This window comes from Typopeltis vanoorti, chromosome 12 (assembly GCF_054136105.1).
Source record: "Typopeltis vanoorti isolate ZY-2024b chromosome 12, IOZ_Tvanoo_1.0, whole genome shotgun sequence".
Lineage (NCBI taxonomy): Eukaryota > Metazoa > Arthropoda > Arachnida > Uropygi > Thelyphonidae > Typopeltis > Typopeltis vanoorti.
The window spans coordinates 39,627,537-39,652,531 of record NC_143560.1 but is presented as its reverse complement, the minus strand read 5'-3'; the positions used below and the strand labels follow the sequence as shown (position 1 = coordinate 39,652,531).

The following is a 24,995-nucleotide window of genomic DNA, read 5'->3' as shown; positions in this document are numbered from 1 at the left end:
CACACATTCTGCAACAGCTGTCTTTATACCATTTTCTCCTATCAATGTCATCCTTCATTAATCATTCTTTCTTTTGCTGGCTACATATCGAAAGAACTCCTTAGGATTCTTTTTGGCTTCATTAGCTAACTGCTGTTCACACCTCTCTTTAGCTACCCTCACCAACCAAGTCTATATTTTTGTTTATAATCAAGTTGATATTTTTGATATAAACCTATTTCTGATTCAATCAGGCTTATTAATGTATTTGCATAGTTTAGCATATTACCAGGTTGGTAATAAGCTAAACTGATTTTATTCTTTTGATTTTATTAGGAACTAAACAATTTTATTGTCTGGTTCCTATAATAAAACTAAATAATAAGTTAAATTAAATGGTTTAGCTTATTATAAACATCAATGCTTGATACAAAAACTTGCAAATTTAGTCCTCTTTATGCTAAAACAAAGTACAAATACTCTTATCAGAAACCCTTCATATCAGCCAACGAACACTGTAAAAGAATTACAGTTAATATTATAAGTTAGTAGAACATCAAAAGTAAGCCTTTTTCAATAAATATCCTGAAATTTTGCTATGAATAAATATCGATCACTTAATTTTTTTAAAATCTGTGGGAAGAGGAAAGAACTTGGGAGAGATTAGCCCTGACTTGTCATTCATTATTAATAAGCACAATATCAAGAGACAGACCCCTATGGAAACGATAAATCCACTGCAGAAGGTTCCACTCAAACAGTAACATATATCCTATTGTATACTTCAAACTAATTCTTTCTCATATATATATATATATTTTTTTTTTTTAATCTTTTTTTTTTAGTTTTTAGCAAGGTGTAAATGGAGCACAAAGTTACCTTGACAAGAATTAGTTATGTTCAGATTCTGGCATATAATTATGTATACTTTCTGAAACAATACAATGTTTCTTTCTGGTTTTAAAGGTAATAATGTCATGGAATTAGCTACCAAAAAATGCAAATAACAATTATTGTAAACTTTGATTTTTAATAAATTATTTATTTATGACAGTCATTACTTTAAAATTTCATATTAATAATGATAATGCTTGCATTTAAGTAAATATTGTCTGGAACAAAGGAGAAAGAACACAATATTGTAAGATGAACCCTAAAAAAAAAAAAAACTGTTACAAAAGCAAATCAACTTTAAGTTTTTTTTAATTATTATTATTATTATTACTATTATTATTATTCTCAGAATAATAATAATATTATTATTCTGAGAAAAGCATCATAATCATCAGACCTCCATGGAGTCAAGAGACTCATCTTGTCTCTTGACTCATCTCTCTCTCACACACACACACACACACACAGCTCATCAGACTCAAATTCACTCATTGTCTCTGCACTCATCACACTTTCAGGCAATGTATTCTAATCACCCATGTAAAAAATCTACGAAATAAACATTTTTATTTCTTAAATTTTTTAATGACTAACTAATTAAGCAATCTAAGAAATTTTAGAGCAAAATTAGAAAAAAAAGTTTTAAATTTTCATAATAAGAATGTTAGTAATGAATTAACACTTGAGGATTCATTAATCTCTTAATGATGATTTTTTCTTTGTTTTTTTTTGTAGGACTATTATCTAGGTGCTGGGTTAGTATGGAAGATAGATATTTCTACAAAATATCTTTATCAAAGCAATAATTATTCAAGTCTTATGTAATGCATAGAATGGTTGTTCTTAGTTACAAAGTAAATTATATTTACCAAGACATTATATTCTTGATTAATCCTTTATTATTATTATTATTATTAACATCTGACCTCCATGGAGTCAGAGACTTATCGTGGGAGGCACACACACTATGGTACACAATGCTCATACAACCGTGATTTAAACTGATCCAATGTGCCTACATTCACAACAAACTCAGGCTATGCATTCCATTCAACACACTCAAGCAATGCATTCCACTCACCAACCACTCTCCATGCAGAGAATCTGCTCCTCACTCCTCTGCGCACACCTTCCTTATACAGTTTCCAGCGATGGCCTCTTGTTCTACCCCCTTTCCCATCCTATGAAAAATCTCTTCCATGCCAACCTGATAACAACCCTGACTAGTTTATATGTCTCAATCATCCCCCCCTTCCTCTTATTCACGAGGCTCTGCTTCACATTCCAAAAACCACTGACTAACTTTGTGAATCTTCTCTGGATCCTTTCCAACATATCCTTGTCACCATCTGTGCACAATAATCCATATAAGGCCTTATACAGTGATATCATAACCTCTTTATTTCTGCATATCAGCATCCTCTGCATCATTGTCATTATCCGATGTGACGTCTTCACAACTTGTGCAATGTGGCACCTAAATTTAAGGTCATTGTCCACCACCATCACTCCTAGATCTCTCATCTCTTCTACTTCCTTTAAAGTTTCCCCACCAAGTGTACACTGTGCATCCCATCATTGCTTACCAAATCTCAAAACCTTAACTTTGCAACACTGAACAGTTCCACTTACCTGTCCATTCATGAAATCTATTCAAGTCCTCTTATAATGCCATAACATCCACTTGACTCTGCATTGCTCTCCCCAGTTTTGCATCATCTGCAAACAGGTTGCATATCACTAGTTAAACCCATCCCAATATCATTAACATACAAATTGAACAACAATGGCTCCAAAAATGATCCCTGCAGCATACCACCAGTGACTTTTCACTTTTGGGATATCGCACCCTCATATATAACTTTCTGATACCTATCTGACAACCAGTTACTGATCATACTCAAAAGTCGGTTATCTGTTCCATCTGTTTCAATTTATTTAAGAGCTTGTCGTGTTGCAGTCTATCAAAAGCCAACTGCTAATTCAAGCATATGCAAACTAAGTTTGCACATGAAGTGTCTTCACGATTAGAATACTTGTATATAGAGGCTGATGACTTCATGTCAATTGCCTTAGTATCCTATAATGCAAAGCTCACTTCCTTTCAGACATGCATACTGCTAAGCATTCTGAGAGAGTCACTACCCAGACTTTTTTTCAATCTTTATTGAAATCTCATCCATGAGAGCCAGATCCAGAAAGATACCAAGGTTGAATGAATGCAGAAATCATATATTTCTCATATACAAGAAGTAAGAAAGTATATCACCTTCATATCACCGAGATAAATGCAAGGCGAATCAGAGTAGGAGAGAGAGAGAATTTAGGGAGTATGAGTGAGAGGTATGGGGGTGCTAGAAGACGAGAGAATGGAAACAGTAGAAGAGAAGGAATGAGATAGAGGTATGGGAATGCTAGCAGACGAGAGGATGGAAACAGTAGGAGAGATGGAATGAGAGACAGATATGGAAGTGCTAGAAGAGGAGAGAATGGAAACAGTAGGAGAGATGGAATGAGAGAGAGGTATGGGAATGCTAGAAGACGAGAGGATGGAAACAGTAGAAGAGAGAGGTATGGGAATGAAAGAAGAGGAGAGAATGGGAACAATAGGAGTGAGGGAATGGTAAGAGGTATAATGTATGGCGACTCAATGATCCGTGGTGTTCAAGATAGGATGCGTGAGGAGTATTTGCCAGGAGGAACAATAGAAAGGGTGGCTATGGCAATTAAGAGAGGTGAAAGGGTGGATGAGATGATTGTGATGGTAGGAACGAATGACTTGAGTGGTAATGTAAGTCGGGCAGCGAGAGATATGAGATTTTTGCTTGAGACTGTATGGAAGAAGACAGAGAGAGGAAAAATAGTATGCGTGTTGCCTAGGTATGATAATGATGAGCTGAGCAGAAGAGCGGTGAAATTGAATGCATAATAGCGAGAATGTGTGACAAGAGAGGACTGGTATATGTGGATGCTTGGAGTGCGTTTGAGGAAAGAGAGGAATTGTATGCGAGAGACCGTTTACATTTGAATGAGGAAGGACGTAGGCATCTGGAGAGATTACTGTTCTGAACGAGTCAGTGTGTCCCAGGGAGGATGATAGCAGGGGTGGCCTCTTGTGGGAATGAATACTTGGGAGAAGGGAGACAATGTCAGGTAACACTGAGCCCAGTGGAGTCTAGAAGGGATAATGCTGGGTATAGAAACAATGGCATTTATATGCTTTATACTAATGCCAGGAGTATCTCGAATAAGGGAGAGGAATTGGTGGTGCAGATAGCATCAGCCTGGCCAAAAATTATTGCGATCACTGAGACGTGGTTGACAGAAGGGGATATAACAACAGGAATAGAAGTCACTGGGTATAGCATTTTTCGTCAGGATAGGAGGGGAAAGCGTGGTGGTGGGGTACTGCTTATGATAAGTGATGACCTATGTCCTCTAAGAGTGGAGGCTTTGGAAGGAAGTGAGACAAATGATTTTGAGAGCGTATGGTGTGAGGTAGAGGTAGGCAAGACAGGATATTTAGTGGGGTGTTGCTACAGACCCATGAGCACAGAGGATGGGGACCAGGAGATGTTTAGACAGCTAAGTTTGGCAAGTGCAAGAAGAATGATTGTTATGGGAGATTTTAACTTCAGTAGTATAAATTGGAGAGAGGAAGATGCATATAGCAATAGGAGAATGGAATTTCTAGAATTCTTGAGGGACAAATATCTTAGGCAACATGTAACAGAGGGAACAAGAGGTTCAAAAGTTTTGGATTTGGTTATAGCATCAGAAGAGTTGATAATAACTGAGTTGATGTCTCTCCCACCAGTTGGAGAGAGTGACCATATGGTGTTGACTTGGAAAATGAATAGACATGCAGAAGTATCAAAGAGACTTATGTGGAATTATAAGGCAGGTGATTATAATAGTCTTAGACGTCAACTTCGGGAAGTTTCATGGAGGCAGGAATTGGAAGGCCAGGATATCACCAGTGCGTGGGAAATTGTGAAAGAATATTTGTTATCAGCAATGGTAAGTTGTATACCACGAGTGAAGAAGAGGACGCAATTTGGAGTAAAGTGGATGACAAACAATATTAAACAGGAATTGCATGCGAAAAAGAGGCTATGGAAGAGATATAAGGAGACAGGTGAAGAGATGCATGAGGAATATAAGACACAGGCCAGAAGAGTGACTAGTGTGGTAAGGAAAGCGAAACTGGAATATGAGAAGAGATTGGCCCTAAGATCCAAAGAAAATCCTAGGGAATATTTTAGCTATGTGGCCAGTAGGAGGAGAAATGACTGTGGAAGAATGATATTGTGGGATAAAAATGGGAATAGAGTGACTGATGCAGAGGACATAGTGGAATTGTTCAATGAACACTTTATTGGAGTATTTCATCCTAGAGGAGTCAGTTTTAATGCTAGAGGGATAGGACTGGTTCGAGGTCTGGAGGTACAGGAGGAGAGTGTGTTTCAGATACTGACTACTCTGGATGTCAGTAAAGCTGTGGGACTGGATGGTATTTCACCACGAGTTTTGAGAGAATGTGCTAGGGAATTGACAGTGCCTTTAACGTGGCTTTTCAATGAAAGTCTGGCTTTGGCAAAGGTGCCCAGGGAATGGAAGGAAGGTAAGATAGTGCCACTGCATAAGGGTGTTAACAGACTGGAAGTGTCTAATTATAGGCCAGTCTGTGTGGCATCAGTAGTTCTTAAGATCTTGGAGAAAGTAGTGAGGGACCGTATACAGCATTGGGCAGATGAGGGTAATGTTATCTGTGAGAATCAACATGGATTTGTGAAAGGACACTCTTGTTTTAGCAATATGCTAGCCTTTTATAATAAAGTTTCAAGAACATTAGATGAGGGAAAGGCATATACCGCAATTTTCTTAGACTTGGCGAAGGCATTTGACAGGGTGCCACATGATAAGCTGATATGTAAGTTGCAGCACATGGGTCTGGATGTCAGATTGGTCAACTGGATTCAGGATTGGCTGTCTGATAGGTATCAGAGAGTTGTGTATGGTGGAGCAGTTTCCAGGAGGCAGAGGGTTACAAGTGGGGTCCCACAGGGCTCAGTACTAGGACCTATATTGTTTAACCTTTATATCAATGACATAGCCAGTGGACTGCAGGGGGATATTCAGTTGTTTGCGGATGATGCGAAGCTGGGAAGGATAATTAGTAATAGTGCAGATGTGGTAGCCCTGCAAGAGGATTTAAATAAGCTAAATAGATGGGCAAATGAATGGGGGTTTCGGTTTAATGCAGCAAAATGTAAGGTCTTGAGGTTTGGGAAACATCAATGGGACACTGCATACTCTATGGGAGGAGTTATACTGGAGGAAGTAGGGGAGACAAGAGATCTGGGGTTGATGATTGATAGAAAATTGAAGTTTAGGGGACATATTGCAAAGGTGGTGAAGGTAACACAGAGAATTGCTGCTATTATGAGAAGGACACTGACCTGCAGAGATAAGAGGGTTATCATTCCGTTGTATAAGTCTCTGATCAGACCACACTTGGACTATTGTTCTCAGATTTGGTCCCCAGGATTTGAAGGGGATAAATTAACTGTGGAAAGGATACAAAGACGGATGACAAAGATGGTTTCAGGACTGTACAAGGATAGTTATGAGGATCGGCTGAGAGAATGTGGACTGCAGAGTTTGGTGGATAGAAGAAGAAAAAGTGATATGATTGAGACTTTTAAACTGTTGAGAGGTGGTTACAGGGTTGACACTGGGGACTTCTTTCGCTTGGTTGAACAGCGGGAAGGAGTGATGACAAGAGGCCATCCCTGGAAGTTACGAAAGGAAACTGTGAGCAAGAGGGTAAAGAGTGGTTTCTTTGTGTGGAGGGTGGTTGAGCCGTGGAATGCATTGCCTGATGGAGTGGTGGGAGCGAGAACGGTCAGTGAGTTTAAAGAGTGGTATGATAGACTTTGTGTTTCTCAGGGGGGGACCTCCCCTCGATGAGTCTTGACAGACTTTATGTCTTAGGAAGGCCCTCCCTCGATGAGTCTTTTTTGACTCCTTGGAGGCCTGAATAATAATAATAATAATAATAATAATAATAATATACTTCATGCATAACTTTGTTTGCTTATTACTTGAATAAAGGATTAATCGAGATTATAATTTTGTAGAAGTATAATTTACTTTGTATCCAACTGAAAAACCTTTCTGTAGCTATCTCTGATCCAGAGTGTTTCAATAATAAGGTGATAAAGCTTATTAATACTTGTATATGAGAAATATATGACTTCTGCATTAATTCAAAATTGTTATCTTCCTGGATCTGGCTCTCGATGATGAGACCTCAATAAAGGTTGAAATAAATCTGGGTGGTACCCTAGTATTGGAAGCAGAAGATGTGGTTCAAATAATGAGAGCTCAATTCACCAAGTTCTATCTACCTAGTGTAGTGTAACATGTACATTGCTAACACTACATTGGATGAAGAGATAGAGGTGCATAAGAAGGAGATTCTAGAGCTGTTGTATAAAATGTATAAGAATTCAGCAGATGGGATATCAATATGTATGCTAAAGGAATGTTCATCCAAACTGGCTAGGCCCTTGACATGTTTGTATAAGTTGAGTCTTAGCTCAGAAAAGATCCCACAGGAATGGAAAGAATGCATGATAATCCCATTGCATAAAAGTGATGAAAAGACTGAAATGGGGTGCTTAAGGGTCAAAGCTGTATAACTGAGAGGAGACCTCCACATAGCCTTTAAAGGAATGCAGAGAACTGACCAGGGCTTCTGACCTAATGTCCAATCCTCACCTTCTCATGGTGCATCCTGTTGGGTATCTACTTGGATACTGAACAGACGAGGATGGGCTGGCAATTTGGGATTTCGCCGACCAAGTTGTATTCTTATTGGTTAAACCAAAATATACAATGATGGTATAACATGACAAAATTTCATGCCGGCTGGGGCGTCGCCCGGTTAAACAAGGCCCCCGTTGTTTTCGCCAAGGAACCAGGGTGAACAGCGAAAAGTCAGCTACTGGAACAAATCTGAAAATAAACCCCAACTCAACATCACCAGAGTTAAAGATCAGTACTATCAACGTCAGAAGCCTGAATGGCAAAGAAATGGAGCTAGCTGAGGAATTAGATAAGTACCAGATCGACATAATAGGGGTGACTGAAACAAAAAAGACCAAAATTGGTGAGGTATTTCTGAGCAATAAATACAAAATGTTATATTTAGGCAATGACAATCAAGGAAAAGAAGGAGTAGCCATAGTATTCAACACAAAATACGAGGCTAATCTTCTTGAATGGCAGTCAGTCTCAAGTAGAGTAATGTGAGCAAATATGAGAATGGGGAACTGGACAATGAGACTTATTTGTGCTTATGGTCCCAAAGAAGGTTCTACTAAGGTAGAAGTGGAGGAATTTTTTGACGCTTTAGAAAAAGCAACTGACACAATGAAAAATGAAAAGTTGGTCCTTGTTGGGGATCTAAATAGCAGAGTAGGAAATGATTGTGAGACATACAAAAATATTTTGGGAAAATTTGGAGAAAAGAGCAAAGCTAATAATAATGGCAAATATCTGTTGGATTTCTGCTCAGGACATGGACTGGTTATTACTAACACCATGTTCCAACATAAAAACGTGCACAAATTCACATGGAGAGAAGAGGCTAGGAATAAGAAAAGTCTCATTGACTGTGTTATTGTTGATAGTGATGTTTTCTCCCTGGTGCAGGACACCAGAGTGTACAGAGGATTTGAAATTGGAAGTGATCACTATTTAGTCTTGAGCAGGATAAAATTGAATTTCATATTGAAAAGAATAACATGTAAGAACGTTTTAAAGCGAATAAAAGTTGAGCAGCTCTCAGATGAGAACTGTAGACTAAAATACACAAAGATTATTGAAGAAAAAATTAAAGAGTTTGAGAACAGGAATCAAACCTTGGAGATTCAGTGGCAAACTCTGAAGAAAACATTGATTGATTCTGCCAGAGAGGCATGTGGTGAGGTTGTCTGTAAGGATAAAAAAATCAGAACTCCCTGGTGGACACAGGAAGTTAAAGAGGCAGTGAAGGAAAAGAAGAAAGCATACTAAAAGTTCCTGTCAAATAAGTCAGCTTGTGCTCTTAGAGAATATAGAGACAAATGCAAGAATGCTAAACACTGTGTAAAACTAGCTAAACAAAAGTCATGGGAGGACTTTGGCAAGAATATAGAAAATAAATATCAAGAAGGTGGCAAAATATTCTGGAGGTTGTTGAAGAAGCTTAAGAATGGAGGTAAGAGTGCTGTAAAAGGAATTAGAGATGATAAAGGTGACATGAAAACGGGAGAAAAAGATATCCTTGAAGTATGGAGTAATTACTTTGAAAAACTGCTAAATGAAACAAGCAGTGATGACAGCACAGTGATAAAAAACACTAACCAGGCATGCAGTCAGGAATACATATCCATACTTGAAGTAGAAAAAGCCATCAAAGGTTTGAAATGTGGAAAGGCAGCAGGAGTAGATGATATTCAACCAGAAATGCTGAAGTATGGTGGTATAAGAGTCTTACAGTGGCTGCACTGCATAGTTCAGAAAGCCTAGACAGAGGGACGAATTCCCGATGATTGGAGTAGAGCTCTCATAGTACCCATATATAAAAAGGGAAATAAAACTGAATGTGAGAATTACAGAGGTATTTCCCTGCTGAGTGTTCCTGGCAAGATCTATGCAAGTATACTTGAGAAACGGTTGAGAAGAATTGTGGAAGAAAAGCTTGGTGAAGAACAAGCTGGATTCAGGCCAAATAGAGACTGTCAGGTTCAGATCTTCACTTTACGGCAAATAGTCGAGAAAGCATGGGAATATAACAAAGATCTGTATTTAAGTTTTGTAGATCTGGAAAAGGTATATGACAGGGTGCCAAGAGAGAAGCTATTCAATACGCTACAGTTACATGGTGTCAATGGGGCATTATATCAAGCAATACTTAGTCTTTATTTGAGTTGTAAGTCAGTAGTTAGAATTGAAGGAAGTACAGGAAGATGGTTTAATGTTAAATCTGGTGTGAGACAAGGATGTACATTATCCCCTCTGTTATTCATTATCTATATGGATCACATTATGAAGGAAAGTGGTATTAAACATGATATCAAAATTGGAGATGTTAATGTCAGCTCTTTGCTTTATGCGGATGATATTATACTTCTAAATAAATCTGCTACAAGTCTGCAAGATTCTCTTACTAAATTGAATAGCTGTTGTAATAGATATAGTATGAAGGTCAGCAATAAAAAGACAAAGACAATGAAAATAGGCAGAATCATTGAAAATGTCAACTGTGTTGTGAATGGAGAACCTGTGGAACAAGTAAAACATTTCAGCTATTTAGGCACGATTTTTACTGAAGATGGTAAATTAAATATAGAAATAGACAACAGAATCAGCAAAGCTGGTATGGTGGGAAGTCAATTGAATAAATTCATATGGAATACGAGAGAAATTAGTCGGAACACTAAATTAGCTGTATACAAGACAGTGTTCAAACCAGTTTTAACTTATGGATCTGAGAGCTGGGTCAGAAGTAAAACACTTGACCAAAGACTAGAGACCACAGATATGAGAGTCCTGAGAAAGATTATAGGCATGAACAGATGGCATCAATGGCAATATCATATTAAAAACAAGGATATTAGGAAAGAACTTGACATTGTCAGCATCCAGGAATGCGTTAGCAGAGCTAATCTCAGGTGGTATGGTCACTTAAACAGAATGGACGAGGAAAGATTAGCAAAACAAGTGTTCTCTGCCAGGTTGGCAGCAAAACGACCCAGAGGAAGACCAAGATATAGGTGGATTGATACGGTACAAAGTGCTTTAGACGATAGAAATATAAGATCTGATAATGTTGGAGTCTTGACAAGTAACAGACTGATGTGGAGGAAAATTGTAGATAGGAAATTAATAATGATGTAATTTTTTTCATGTAGTAGTAATCATATCCTGTACACCCCTTGAGGGTACATGGCAGGAATTTGATGATGATGAAGACTGAAATGTCCATTTTGCACAACACTACCATACAATGTATACTGTATGAAAAGTGTTGTGCAAAATGGAATTTCAAAAATACTGGATCATGCCTTATTTTATATAATATATATCTGTTATATTATCTGTAGACTGGTCCCTACTCTTCTTTCTTTCTTTCTTTTCTTCTTGCTCTCCCCCCCCCCTTGTGTTTCTTAGGGGAGACCTCCCCTCGATGAGTCTTGATAGACTATCTATATATAATAAATAACGGAAAAACTCACGTAGAAATATTATTTAATGGTATAATTTTTGCCCGTGTGTCACAGGCATCTTCAGTACAATTAGGCACAAAAATCAAACATTAACTGACAATTCCAAAAAGCGCCACCTAAGTAGCTGGTGTAAGATAACTAAAAAGGTCAATAACTTTCCTAAAAAAAAAAAAAAAATAATATTTAATACAATAAAAAGTTAGGAAAGATTAGCTGATTTGTAAAGTACTATCTCCCATAAAGGGTATAGACGTAAGCCGTCGGATCTGTTTAAGTTAGGAGAATGAAGTAGAGTTTCACATGCTTCTTTATAAAGGCGTTCCATGAGAAACTGACTTTTGTGAAGAACTCTTGTCTTTTTCCAATGAACTCTGTGTCTAGTGAAGATGGCATGTTCTGCAAGTCCAGACTTTTCAGGTTTAAAGTATTCAATATAAGATTGGTGTTCTTCTAGCCGAATGGAGGCAGATCTTCCCGTTTGTCCGAAATAACATAATCCACAAGAGCACGGAATCTGGTAGACACCTGGATGATTAAGATGTGGAAGCTTGTCCTTTGGAGAAGCGAGAAAGGTGGAGATTTTTCTAAACGGTCGAAAGGCAACAAAAATATTCAGTGGTTTTAAAATTTTTGCTATACGTTCACTGATGCCTTGTATATAAGGGATGGTAATGCGCGTTATTTCCTCTGTGTTTGAAGAGGGAGACATATTAAATCTACTCAAAGTTCTTTTAATGAAGTAATTCTTATAGCCATTAGATAGAAAGGAAGAAGTTATATATCGTATTTCTTTCTGTAAAAGATCGTCTGTAGAACAAAAGGAGTGGGCCCGATGAACCAGTGTTTTAATAGTTCCTGCCTTTTGACTGGGATGGTGATGAGATTCCGCATGGATATAATGGCCTGTATGAGACTTCTTTCTATAAACAGAGAAATGTAGTTATTCACTACTTTCTCCAAGATCTTAAGAACTACTGATGCCACACAGACTGGCCTATAATTAGACACTTCCAGTCTGTTAACACCCTTATGCAGTGGCACTATCTTACCTTCCTTCCATTCCCTGGGTACCTTTGCCGAAGCCAGACTTTCATTGAAAAGCCAGGTTAAAGGCAATGTCAGTTCCCTAGCACATTCTCTCAAAACTCGTGGTGAAATACCATCCAGTCCCACAGCTTTACTGACATCCAGAGTACTCAGTATCTAAGACACACTCTCCTCCTGTACCTCTAAACCTCGAACCAGCCCTATCCCTCTAGCATTAAACTGACTCCTCTAGGATGAAATACTCCAATAAAGTGTTCATTGAACAATTCCACTATGTCCTCTGCATCAGTCACTCTATTCCCATTTTTATCCCACAATATCATTCTTCCACAGTCATTCCTCCTCCTACTGGCCACATAGCTAAAAAATTCCCTAGATTTTCTTTGGATCTTAGGGCCAATCTCATCTCATATTTCAGTTTCGCTTTCCTTACCACACTAGTCACTTTTCTGGCCTGTGTCTTATATTCTTCACGCATCTTCTCTTCTCTTCACCTGTCTCCTTATATCTCTTCCATAGCCTCTTTTTCGCATGCAATTCTTGTTTAATATTGTTTGTCATCCACTTTACTCCAAATTGTGTCCTCTTCTTCACTTGTGGTATATAACTTACCATTGCTGCTAACAAATATTCTTTCACAATTTCCCACGCACTAATGATATCCCGGCCTTCCAATTCCTGCCTCCATGAAACTTCCCGAAGTTGACGTCTAAGACTATTATAATCACCTGCATTATAATTCCACATAAGTCCCCGTCTCTTTGATACTCCTGCATGTCTATTCATTTTCCAAGTCAAAACCATATGGTCACTCTCTCCAACTGGTGGGAGAGATGTCAACTCAGTTATTATCAACTCTTCTGATGCTATAACCAAATCCAAAACTCTTGAACCTCTTGTTCCCTCTGTTACATGTTGCCTAAGACATTTGTCCCTCAAGAATTCTAGAAATTCCATTCCCCTATTGCTACATGCATCTTCCTCTCTCCAATTTATACTACTGTAGTTAAAATCTCCCATAATACTCATTCTTCTTCTTGCACTTGCCAAACTTAGCTGTCTAAACATCTCCTGGTTCCCATCCTCTGTGCTCCTGGGTCTGTAGCAACATCCCACTAAATATCCTGTCTTGCCTACCTCTACCTCACACCACACACTCTCAAAATCATTTGTCTCACTTGCTTCCAAAGCCTCCACTCTTAGAGGACATAGGTCATCACTTATCATAAGCAGTACCCCACCACCACGCTTTCCCCTCCTATCCTGACGAAAAATGCTATACCCAGCGACTTCTATTCCTGTTGTTATATCCCCTTCTGTCAACCACGTCTCAGTGATCGCAATAATTTTTGGCCAGGCTGATGCTATCTGTGCCACCAATTCTTCTCCCTTATTCTGGATACGCCTGGCATTAGTATAAAGCATATAAATGCCATTGTTTCTATACCCAGCATTATCGCTTCTAGACTCCACTGGGCTCAGTGTTACCTGACATCGTCTCCCTTCTCACAAGTATCCATTCCCACAAAAGGCCACCCCTGCTATCATCCTCCCTGGGACACACTGACTCGTTCAGAACAGCAATCTCTCCTACGTCCTTCCTCATTCATATGTAAATGGTCTCTCGCATCAGCCTTTCATGTATCCTATCAAATGGCTTAGCAAAGTCCGACAGTATTATAGTGTATCCATTCCATTTATCCACCTCAGCCTTAACATTATTATAATTTATAAACAAATTGCTCAGCCATGACCTACCTTTAGTAAACCCATGCTATTCCTTGCAAAGTATATCTTGTTTGTCCACCCATTTCTGTATGTGAGTTCTTACCAACTTCTTTAAAATCTTTACAATTACACTACAGATACTGATGTTGTTGTTGATATGTGCCATCCAGTCATTTTCGATTCTTGGTGAACCTGTATACAAAGGCTCTCCATCCCACTCGGGCTCTTGTCCTTTCTTTCAGTAATTGTAAGTTCAAGTTGATAAGTTCTTTTATGTTGTCCATCCAACTCTTTTGTGGTCTTCTTCTTCTTCTCATTCCCTCAATCTTCCCCAACATAATTGCCTTTTCCAATGATTCATCAGCTAGCATAATATGACCAAAGTACATCCACTTCTGTTTAGCGATCATCGCCTCCAAGGAGCATTCTGTCTTTATATTCTCTAAAACCTTCTTATTGGTCATTCTTGCAGTCCATGAGATTTTTAATAGTTTCCTCCACACCCTAATTCAAATGAATCAATTTGCTTTCTATCTTTCTTCTTAATAATCCAGCTTTCCCATCCATACATCACTACTGGAAATACTATTGCTTTGACAATTCTAACTTTCGTGGCCTTACTCACACCTCTATCTTTCATAATTTTTGTCAGGCTTAACATCACTTTTTTTTTTCCCATGACTATCCTTCTTTTAATTTCATCTTCTCATTTACCATCATTTCTGATTTTGGACCCTAGTAAATCATAACTTTCAACAATTTCTATTTTATCTCCCTCTATTATAAATTCATTTAAATTGACAGAAGCCATCACTTTTGTTTTGCTGATGTTTAAATTAAGCCCAGCTTTGTTACTTTCCATCTTAACCAATAGAATCAACCACTCCAGATCTTCTTAGTTTCGGCTATGAGGGTTGTTTGCATATCTCAAATTATTTATTTTTCTGCCACCAGTCTTAATTCCAGCTGGATCTTTGTCTAAATCAGCAATTCTCATAACATATTTACTATAAATATTAAAAAGGTAGGGCTACAGTAAACAACCCTGCCACATCCCTTTTTCAACTCGAAACACTGTCTATTTCTCCAAAGACTATTTTTACTGAAGCTTCTTGGTTGTTATTATTATTATTATTATTATTATTCCTGATACCTCCAAGGAGTCCGAAGACTCATCGCGGGAGGACACCTACAACTGTCTCAACCACTACACCAAACCTCTACTATGAATCATCTCCATCAACGCCATCTACCGCCCGCCTCCACCACCACAACTAGTATTTTTTGTCTGTAAATTGCATGTGTTCTGAAGGGCTGATTTGTCTGAATGCGGGATAAAAAACTGTTGTTATACAGCTCTCTTATCGAGAGAATTAGATGTTCAGGTATTCTCATTGATCTCATTACAATCCAGAGTCTGTTGTGATCCACACAATCAAAAACTTTCTTATAATCAATAAAACAGATGAATACTTCTTTCTGAAATTCTCTTCTTCTTTCCAATCCATCGCATGTTTGCTATTTAGTCTCAGTTCCTCTACCTCTTCTAAAGCCTGCCTTTCTTGTGGTATTTCTCTATTCACATATGGCTCCAACCTTTGTTGGATCACTTTTGACATAACTTTACTTGCATGCGAAGTTAAAACGATGATTCTATAATTAACACAATCTCTGGCATTTGATTTTTTTGGGATTAGGGTGAATACTGATGTTTTCCAATCTCTAGGCCAGTATATTTTCTTCCAAACCCTGTTGACAAATTTCAGTCAATATATTCACCACTTCATCCTCAGGTGCTCTCAAGAATGCCACTGACACACCATCAGCAACAGGGGCTTTTCATTTTGGCAGCTGTTCCATTGCTGATATCACTTCACTTTTCATTATCATGGGTTCCTCAACAAATTCTCTCCTTTCAAATTCTACTTCAATATTATTATTATTATTACCCAAGACGCCATGGAGTCGAAGACTTATATATGAGGTCCTTTTATCAATACACACAGCTCATCATACCATGCTTTAAACACACTCAAATTCTCTGCAGACACCACACTCTCAGGCAAGGCATTCCAATCATTCACAACTCTGTAGGAAAAAAAACCTGCTTCTCACTCCCCTACTCACACCCTCTTTATACATTTCCAGGGATGACCTCTAGTTCTCCCCTGATCTCCCACTATTTCCTGTAGAAGCTCTCCAGCATTAATCCTATAACAACCCAATAATAACTTGTAGGTCTCTATCATATCTCCCCTCTTCCTCTGTGTCCACCAGACTCTGCAATTTGCATCTTCTCAATCTTTCCTCATACTCAACATTCCAGAGGTTAGAAACTACCTTAGTCAGTTGCCTCTGGACCCTTTACAACATTTCTTCATCCTTCTGAAATTCGGGTGACCAAATCTGGGCACAATAGTCCATGTGTGGCCTAATCAAAGCCTTTTGCAATGGAACAAGAATCTCCCTACTTCTAAAAGGCAATGTCCTCCTCTGCATCATTTCTGGAAGCCTTTGTGTTGTCTTCACAATTTTGCCAATGTGGCCCCTAAATTTCAGATACTTATCCACTATCACCCCCAGATCTCTTATTTCCTCCACCTCCAACAATATCTCCTCACCAAGCATAAATTCTGCATCCCATTTTTGTTTTCCCAATTTTAAAACCTTACATTTTGCAACATTGAACTTACATCCCCATTCCTGTGCCCAATCACTCAATTTATTCAAGTCTTCTTGTAAGGGCACAACATCTTCCCTACTCTTCATGGTTCGTCCGAACTTTGCATCATCTGCAAACAACTGAATATCTCCATCCAAATCTTCACCAATATCATTAATATACAAGTTAAACAGCAATGGTCCTAAAACAGATCCCCTGAGCCACAGAACTAGTAACTTTCCTTTTCCAGGATATCACTCCCCCATACACAACTTGTTGATACCTGTTAGATAGCCAGTCTCCAATCCAATGCACCAATCTAATATCCAACCCTGTCCACTTTAGTTTGACTATCAACTTTTCATGCGGTAATCTATCAAAAGCCTTTGCGAAATCTAAGTATATTACTGTGAATCCTTCTCCTCTGTTCATGGAAGCAGTCACCTTATTGTAATAAGTAAGCAGATTACTAAAACATGACCTCCGTTTACTAAATCCATGCTGTCCATGAAAGATAATACCATTGTTGTCAACCCAATTCTGGATCCTAGTTCTCACAAGCTTCTCCAACAACTTGACTACAACACCTGACACAGATAGCCCTATAGTTTGATGCTTGAGTTCTATCACCTACTTTATGAAGTGGCACAATCTTGCCCTCCTTCCACTCCTTAGGAACTTGACCCAGTGCAAGACTCGTATTAAAAAAATATTTCAAGGCTGGTGTCAACTCCCTGGCACATTCCCTTAGAATACATGGTGATATATTATCAAGTCCCACAGCCTTATTTACATCTAGTTTGCTCAACTTCCCATACACCTCTCGCTCACTTACAGTCAGTCTCTCTTCCCCATCATCAACTGCTCTCAATCTCTCCATGAAGTCACACTCACAAGATTGAAAAACCTTTATGAACTGCTCATTAAGTATCTCCACGACACCTTCTGCAACAGCTGTCTTTATACCATTTTCTCCTATCAATGTCATCCTTCCATAATCATTCTTTCTTTTGCTGGCTACATATCGAAAGAACTCCTTAGGATTCTTTTTGGCATCATTAGCTAACTGCTGTTCATACCTCTCTTTAGCTACCCTCAACAACCGAGCCACCTGCCTTGCCTGGTCTTTGTAGTCCTTATGGAATTGGTTATTTCCACTTCTCTTTCTCTGTATCGCATGTTTAATCTCTTTTTTATTCATCCATCTCACACCTACCTTATTTAAACTTCTCACCCTTGGAATACATTTAGACACTGCATATACTAGATAGTTTTTGAAAATCCCCCAAGCTGCATTGATCTCTTTTCCAGCTAACTCCTCATTCCATGCTACACCTACAAGCTGTCTCCTGAGCTCTTCATAATAACCGCATTGTAGTAGTTCCACATATACCCTTTTCTTATAGAGGTCTTCACACTGCTGGCAACGACCCAGGTAATCACCTCATGGTCACTCTCACCAATTGGTGGGTGATTTGACACTTCATTTATAATTGCATCCTCTGATGAGATGACAAAATCCAAGATCTGCAGTCCTCGTGTGCCCTCTGTTACATACTGTCTGAGGTTGTTATCCCTCAAAAACTCAAGAAACTCATTTTCTTTAGTTCCAGTTGCTATCTCATTTTTCCAGTCTCTATTGCCATAATTAAAATTGCTCATAATGATCACTTTTTCCTTATTTGCTTGGCTAATTTGATTATACATTTCATAGTCACTACCATCCATTTCATTTCCTGGTCTATAACAACATCCAACCAAGTATTTCATTCCATTCACCTCTATCTCACATCATACTGCCTCAAAACCACTTGCACTATTTCCCTCTTGGATCTCTACATTGTATGGACATAACTCTTTCTCTATCATCAGTAGCAGTCCCCCCCCCCCCCCTTCCTTTTTATCCCTTCAATCCTCATGAAACACATCATACCCTTCCATCTCTATTCCTGTCAGGATGTCATCTTCATTTAACCATGTCTCACTTATTCCAACTGTTATCTTTCTTGTACAAATTCTCTACATACTCTTTCCATCTCTTTTTCACTCCTTCTTCTTCAATCAAACATTTATCCGAATTACTTTTTTTTACAACTCCTAATCTAGGGATAAACTTCCCTGTAACATCATTTATTTTTCTGAACAGATCTCTTGTTTTACTCATAATATTGCTTTCTTCAATTTCCTTGCAACTTTTGTTTAGATTTTTTTTGCTTCTTTCCTATCCTGTCTTTGGAAATCTGCACTCTGTTGTCCAAACCTTTCTCTGTTATTTTCTTCTTTCCTCTGCTATTTGAATAGCTTCTTCTGACAACCATTTACAATCTTTCTTTCTTGTTGCTTTATTAAGAGTTATTCTTTGCTGCTTCTATGACTGTGCATTTTGTTTCTTCCTACAGTTCTTATAATTCTCTTCATGTTTTCTCGAAACTTTTTAATTTTTTTCTGACTTCTACTTCAAATGCTTCATTTCTCTTATTCTTCTCTTCCGCTCATGTCAGATTGAGTTCCTCAAAGACGAATTTTTGCCATTGCTTTCTGTCTGCTGTCTTTTTATGTCTTTATAAGTGGGGTGCTTTCTTTAATGTTGTCAATCCATTTCTTTCTTCCTCTGCTGGGCTATCCTTCAATTCTGCCATTTAATAATATGCTTGGTAGTCTTTCTCGGTTCATTCTCGAAACATGTCCAAACCAGCTTAGTTGGCTCTTTTTTAGTGATGTAATTACTTTTTCTTTAAAGTTAAGTTCTTCTCTGACTTTGTCATTTGTTTTTCTTTCTGTCCAGTTTGTTCTATTCATTTTTCTTAAGCATTGAGTTATCCATTTATTTTTTTCTTGAGATCCAGCATTCTAAGCCATAGAGTTCTGTGGGAATTATCATTGTTTTATATATCTTTGAGTTCTTTGCTTAATCCTTTATTTTTCCATATTTTTTGTAGTTTGCCCATTGTTATCCATCCATTATGGGGATTCGCTATTAAGAGGCGTAATAATTGAGAATTTAACGAAGTCGTACCAGCCGGGTGCGATCATAAAGGACGTCAGCGAATCTATTCGACTGCAAAAACAGAGGGTGAAAGAGATGATAATCGTGGCAGGAACGAATGATTTGAAACAGGACAAAATGGAAATGATAGAGGATGTGAGGGAGTTGTTTGAGGTAGCAAAAGAGAAGAGTGAGAGAGTTAGGATGGTGAGTATCTTACCGCGGTATGACAGTGAAGTGTTTAGAAGGAGGGCCATAATTGCCAATGACTTTATGCGTGGGTTATGCATGGAGAGTGGTGTGGAATTTGTGGATGTGTGGAATGAGTTCGATGGGCGAAATGACTTATATAAGATGGATGGATTGCATTTGAATGGAGTTGGTGTACGGAGACTTGAAAGAGTGTTGATGAATGAAGTGGAAGTGGATGTACAGACTCAGGGAAACTAGATTTATTAAGAGAGGGGGGGGGAGTAGATATGCTGACTTTAGGGGGGCAGTTAAGTGTATGAATGAGCATATTATGCCCGAGCGAGTACGATGGACAACAAATCAGAATGGGATAGTTAGTATAAGGCATCAAAGTAAGGATGGGACAAATGGGCTTCTGCAATTCATGTACACTAATGCCAGGAGTATTAGGAACAAGAAGGAAGAGTTTTTGGCCATGGTTGGCACTTCCAGGCCAGAGGTTGTCGGTATTAGTGAAACATGGCTGACAGAAGATGATAAAGCTAGTGGGATTGAATGCGACGGGTATAGCGTGTTCAGGAGTGACAGGGTGAATAAAAAGGGGGGAGGAGTGTTATTGATGATTGCTGATGATCTTCAGCCAAGGAGTATAGAAGTTGAACTGCATGATGGGGAAAAAAGCGCATTTGAGGCTGTTTGGTGTGAGATACAATCCAGCAGAACAAAATATACAATTGGGTGCTGCTATAGACCGGGTGATGGAGTGGATGGTGGGGATAGTATGCATAAGCAAATAGAAGAAATGAGTGGAAGAAGGGTAACTATTATGGGTGATTTCAATTATGGTAACATTGACTGGAAAGAGGAGAGGGCACATGGGAGGAAGTAATTGGATTTTATGCGGTTATTAAGGGACAACTATCTACGGCAACATGTATTGGAAAATACCAGGGGGCAGAGAGTGCTGGACCTAGTAATTGCAACCGAGAATGTGGCTGTAATGAACATGACCATGTTGCCACCAATTGGTGAGAGTGACCATAAAGTCATGACTTGGGAGGTGGCTAAAAGAGTCGAATTTACAATTAAGACAGGGTACATGTGGAATTACCGGGCTGGTAAGTATGACAAGCTTAGGTGTGTGCTTGGCTCAATGCCATGGCATGTAAAACTGCAAGGGCTGGATGTTGATAGTGCATGGAAGGCGGTTAAGAACTGTTTGCAGGAGGCAATGGTTGACTGTATACCAAGAGTCCGAATAATAAATCAATTAGGGGTTAAATGGATGAATAACACTATTAAGCTTGAGCTGCAAAAAAAGAAACAATTGTGGAGGAATTTTAAGGAGAAGGGTGACCATCAGGCGCAAGAACAGTATAAAGCTCAGGCCAGGATGGTAACAAGGGTGGTAAGAAAAGCAAAAGCAGATTACGAAAGGAAATTGGCCACGCAGGCTAAAGAGAATCCCAAACAGTTTTTTCAATATGTTGCAAGTAAAAGGAAAAATGCTCATGGTAGAATGATCTTAAAAAATGCTGAGGGTAGGGAGGTAACTGAATCAGCTGATATTGTGGAATTACTGAGCGAGCACTTTGCAAGAGTATATCACCCAGGTGGTGACTTTGCAGGAATGGAAGAACCAACAGCTTATACTGGAATTGTGATGAATGAAGTAGAGGTAACTAGTCTATTACAGAACCTCAATGTCAATACATCTGTGGGATTGGATGGTATACCAGCTCGTGTCGTACGTGAAGCGGCCAAAGAATTGTCAGTGCCCTTGACCATTTTGTTTAATTTGAGCCTGAGGACTGGGTCAGTCCCAAGGGGGTGGAAAGAGGGGAAAATAGTTCCACTGCACAAAGGTGGTTCCAAGGCTGCTGTTGAAAATTACCGGCCAATCAGCATAACAGAAATCATTATCAAGGTCTTAGAGAAAATAGTCAAGAGGAAAATACAAGATTGGATAGAAGAAAATGGGATACTGTATCGGGGACAGCATGGTTTTGTGAAGGGTCGGTCATGCCTCAGTAACTTGCTCACATATTATAACACAGTGACGGCTGAATTGGATAAGGGTAATGGGTTTACGGTGATTCTACTGGATCTTGCCAAGGCCTTTGACAGGATACCACATGGAATTCAAATCAGTAAATTGGGGCATATGGGGATGGACATAGGGTTGGTGAGATGGATAGGAGGGTGGTTGACGGAGAGATATCAGAGAGTGGTTTACTCAGGAGTAGAGTCCACAAGACGGCCTGTGACTAGTGGTGTGCCACAAGGATCTGTTCTTGGACCACTGCTGTTTAATTTGTTCATAAATGATATAGGAAAGGATCTGAGAGGAACAGTTCATTTGTTTGCGGATGATGCGAAGTTGGGTAGGGCAATAGTGAATGCAGATGACGTCAAATTTTTGCAGGATGATTTGGATAGATTGGAGGTCTGGGCTAAGGAGAATGGATGTCAGTTTAATGTGGCAAAATGTAAGGTTATGCATTTTGGGGTGAAAAGATTGGAGGCAGTTTACTGCATTGGTGGAACCGTGCTCCAGGAAATTGATGAGGCACGAGATTTAGGAGTGTTTGTAGATAAGGAATTGAAATTTAGGGGACACATTGCAAAAGTGGCCAAATCAGCTCATCAAATCACTTGGTTGCTGAAGAATACATTGACAAGCAGAGACAAGCAGGTTATTGTTCCTCTGTATCGAGCCTTGATAAGACCCCATCTAGACTACTGTGCTCAGATTTGGTCACCTAGGTTTCTTCTTGATGGGGAGGAGGTGGAGAGGATCCAGAGGCAAGTGACCAAGATGATAGCAGGTCTGTGGAATGAACCGTATGAGAACAGGTTGAGGATTTGTGGGTTGCAAAAATTGGTTGATAGGCGGAGGAGGGGAGATATGATTGAGACATTCAAATTACTGAAGGGTTTCTATAAAATTAATTCAGAAGATATTTTTGAGAACAGGGCTGGTTGTGGGAGGACTAGGGGACATCCATGGAAACTGGGCAAAAGTGTGGTTAGTAAAGGTGTTAGAGCTGGGTACTTTACTTTTAGAGTAGTGAATGAGTGGAATGCGCTCCCTGAGTCTGTGGTGGATGCTGTGAGAGTGAATGAGTTTAAGGCGAGGTATGATAGGTACTGTATGAATGTCAAATAGTTGTGATGAATATGATTTGGGGCCTCCCTCGATGAGTCTAATGACTCCCTGGAGTTGCCCGTAATAATAGTAATAGTAATAATAGTAATTATTGATTCTGTATTTTATGGTTTCGAAATAGTCTAGATCTTCATGATGTTGAAAGTTTTATTTTTCACTTGGTCAGACTATAATAAATGTAGTTTAATCCTTTATCCAAGTGTGTGCAAACAAAGTTTTCGCCTGAAAGTATCTTCAGGACTGGGGTAAAGTGGTACAACACCGGGCAACTCCTTGCAAAGGTGGAGCAAGCTACCAACACACCTATCTCAGTATCTCCCATAATGCCAAACACAACTCCTTGCGGATATGTATAATGTTATGCATTAAGGGAAGGGCCACTACCCAGACTAGTTTCGACCTTTATTGAGGTCTCTGCAGTGGGAGCCAGGCCCAAGTGGAGATACCAGGCAGAAGCATTAGCAAGGTCATCTCCTCCTATAGGAGCTGCCAAACGGTGTGCCACCTTTTTATTAAATAAACTTTCATCATCTTTCTCTAAATCCAGAGTAATTTAATAAAAAGGTGGCACACCGTTTGGCAGCTCCTATAGGAGGAGATGACCTTGCTAATGCTTCTGCCTGGTATCTCCACTTGGGCCTGGCTCTCACTGCAGAGACCTCAATAAAGGTCGAAACTAGTTTGGGTAGTGGCCCTTCCCTTAATGCATAACATTATACATATCCGCAAGGAGATGTGTTTTGCATTATGGGAGATACTGAGATAGGAGTGTTGGTAGCTTGCTCCACCTTTGCCCGGTGTTGTACCACTTTACCCCAGTCCTGAAGATACTTTCAGGCGCAAACTTTGTTTGCACACACTTGGATAAAGGATTAAACTAAATTTATTATAGTCTAGATCTTCAGTGATCATTGATCCTAGATGAACTGCTTTACTTTTTCTATGTTATTGATCTATACTATATTTCCTATTTTTATTTGGATTGCTTCCCTTTTTCTTCCTATTATCATTAGTTTTGTTTTACTAAAATTGATTTTCATATCATATTTGTTACTTGTTTGATGCAACTTGGTCAGGATATTTTCTCATTTTTATTGACTGTCTGTAGTGATAACTATATTGTCAGCATACTTTAAATGTGTTATATTTTTTCCATTTACAGTTATGCCTTCACACATCTGTAGTCCTTCGTCTACTAATTCTTTTAGGAACAGGTTGAATAAATATTGTAATGGGCAGCCTTGCATAACTCCATTTTTAATTGCTATTTGATCTGTTTCTATGTTTTTGTATTTCACTATTGCTTGTGTTTCTGAATAGTAATTCTTGATACAATTTAATAGGTATTTGTCGAACCCTCTGTTTTCTAGAATTTTAATGAGTTTGCTTCTGTTTATTGAGTCAAAAGCTTGTTTGAAGTCAATAAAACAGCATCAGTTTTTCATTTTTGTCTCTCATAAGATTTGCTAATCTGTTTAATATGAAAATTGAATCTATTGTGCTTCTCCTATTTCTAAATCCCATTTGCTCTTCTTCCATCTGTTCTTCATAGGAATTTTAACTCTGTTTTGAAGAATCCCGGTGAATATTTTATAATAGTGGCTTAGAAGAGGTGATAGGTCTATAGTTAGTGCAGAATCTGACAGCTCCTTTTTTTTGGATGGGTATGATCTGGCCTGTTCTCCATTCTGTTGGTAAATTTCCTTTCTTTAATATTTTGTTGAACTGTTTCCTTAGGTGTTGAAAGTTTATTTTTCACTTGGTTAGAGTATAATAAATTTAGTTTAATCCTTTATCCAAGTGTGAGCAAACAAAGTTTGCACCTGAAAGTATCTTCAGGACTGGGTTAAGGTGGTACAACACCAGGGCAACTCGTTGCAAAGGTGGAGCAAGATACCAACACTCCTATCTCAGTATCTCCTATAATGCAAAATAATGCAAAACACATCTCCTTGCGGATATGTCTAATGTTATGCATTAAGGGAAGGGCCACTACCCAGACTATTTTCGATTTTTATTGAGGTCTCTTCAGTGGGGGCCAGGCCCAAGTGGAGATAT

General features: G+C 38.8%; 1 protein-coding gene across 2 annotated transcripts in view; it reads right to left on the bottom strand.

Annotated features, from left to right (window-relative positions):
- Nucleotides 1-1,000: 1,000 nt before the first annotated feature.
- Nucleotides 1,001-24,995, bottom strand: part of LOC150100720 (uncharacterized) — a 217,321-nt gene continuing 193,326 nt past the window's right edge. For both annotated transcript variants that reach the window (XM_090402097.1, XM_090402100.1), the window contains one exon: nt 1,001-1,132. The gene's annotated coding sequence lies outside the window, so the exon portion shown is untranslated. The remainder of the gene's footprint in view (nt 1,133-24,995) is intronic.